Genomic DNA, 2,407 nt, shown 5'->3' with positions numbered 1-2,407 from the left:
CAGCCAGCGACAATGCCATGTAAGTCGAGCCAGCTCGTCGAATCGTCCCGCTGTGGACCCGGTTTAATTACCTGGTGATGCACGACTACCAGACGAACCATGTCGTAATTCGCCTTAACAGCCGTTGTTGTTTACGCAAAACTCGTGTGATCGACCTGCCCAGAATACCTGGAAACACGCTTTCCTCCGTCTAGAGAGTCTCGCCATTTCGATCCGCACCAGTCCGCCGTTATTTCACGCGGCCCTCTTGCGCCAGGAATCGGGCCACTCTCGTCCGGGATAAGAGTGCGAGGGGCTGGTTTTATATTGTTTGTTCGGGCATGGAGCGCGATAATGGCATCTAGTTCTTTTTTCGCCAGACGAGGGATATTTGCATTTTTGGGCGTTATATTACGGTCTCAAACGTTCTTTCAGAGAAAGTAGAATTTTCTGCTAGCGAAATATATTCCAATTTGTAAAATATTTTTGCGAAGAAAATTATTTTATTTCTTTTTTTTTTTTTTAGAAAAAATAGAATGTTTATATATTTGCAAACCAAATATTTTTCTTTAATATAATGAATGTCACGTTTGTTCAAACATGTTTCAATTATTTCGATTAGACAAAATTCTCTTATGACGAGAAAATATTTTTATTTATTAGGAAATTGTTTTGATATGCTGTTAAAAAAGTCACATTACAAATAGCGAATATTAGTTTGTTCAAATAATTTTCAACGCCAGATAAGAGACAACAGTATATTGAAAATATAAAATATTTAAACAAATCTGCTATCATATATAATATAAATACGTAATCATATTTAATCATAATTATATTCATTTGGAGAAAATTTGTCTTTACTATTTACCAAACGAGTAACATAAATCAATATCGATCTTTGTTTCACATTTTATAAAATTAAATGCTTTATAAAAAAAGAAAAAATCATTGCATTACACGATTTGATAAATAATATCTATTTCAATATCTATCTACTCGAATAATATTCTACAAGCAAATAAATAAAACAAAACAACTACGATGATTTAGGTGGATGTGTCGATGATTAAAGCGACTTACCCGAAAATAAAACGTGGGTAGGGTTCAGGGTTGAAAGGATAGGGTAAAAACATCAAATAAGAAAAAAAACCAAAGATTAATCTTATGATAGTATAGCTTTATTTTAGACTAGAACGGAAAAATAATATAATATTAATAATATAAAATAATAATAATTAATAATAATAATAATAATAATAATAATAATAATAATAATAATAAACTATATACACAAGAATAGTAGGGACCGACATACATATAAAATTGTTGTCTATATGTGTAAACTATACGCATTCAAGTATCTGTGTTCATGTCATGTCGAGTATGCACAAGTGTTTCTGTTGTATTAAAGTATTTTTTTATGTAGATTCGTGCATAATGTAGATATGTGCGTTTGTGTGTATTAGTGTGCGTGTGTCGGCAAAGAAAAAAAGCGAGAAATTGAGCCACACCCTCGCCGGCTACAAAAACGATCTTTTGAACGCATACATTAATTTTTCCTAGCATATATGCACAAATATACAAATTACCCTACCGTAAATAAAGCTCATTTGTCGCAAATTTTTGAAAACAAAATCTCAATACAATTATTTGTTGTAATCATTAATTACGTAGTTCTTTATCCGTATCACATGGTATTAAATTTTACGAAATTTTACCTGATACATTTTATCTTAATATTATTTTCTTTAAAAACTTGATTTAAAAAAAGTTAAATGAGATTTGTATCACACTCGATCATCTATAACAATTTAAATTGAATCATGAAACTTTGAAAGTAAGAAACATTTCGTCTCAATTCGTATTCCATATTTTATTTTCTATCACAAAATGCAGAATACAAACTAGATGAATTCAAATTCAAAATAAATAAATAAAAACGATTGTTCAATAGTAATCCAAACGGATTACTTTTGATGTCAAAAATTATTATTAATTTTTTTTTTTATCTCTCGTTTTTTTATCGACATCGAGCACAAATTTTATAAAAAATTTTCTGCAATGTTAGAAATTTCTTTACGATTCTGTATAATGACACAGAACAAGGGATCCCTAATGATAATTTAAAATGGCTAGATCCAGCATAAATTTCACGTTTTTTCGCGTTTCAATGTTTTCGAAATCAAATTGCGACATTTGAGAGTGAAAAATGCGATTGTAAAATTGTAAAATAAAAAAAAAAAAAATTTAATGAACGAAAGAAAAAGAAAAAAAGAGTATATATCCAAGTTGTTCAAGGTCAGAATACAATCGAGTCGATTCGTTTGCGTGGGCAGACGAGAGTGTGACTATCACAAAACGATAAAAAAGAAAGAGAGACAATTTGGGGTTTAGAGAAGACTCATAAATAACTAACGCATAAAAC

The sequence above is a fragment of the Apis dorsata genome, unplaced genomic scaffold, assembly GCF_000469605.1.
Source record: "Apis dorsata unplaced genomic scaffold, Apis dorsata 1.3 scaffold_125, whole genome shotgun sequence".
Lineage (NCBI taxonomy): Eukaryota > Metazoa > Arthropoda > Insecta > Hymenoptera > Apidae > Apis > Apis dorsata.
The sequence above is the reverse complement of the archived record's forward strand: the minus strand, read 5'-3'. Positions refer to the sequence as shown.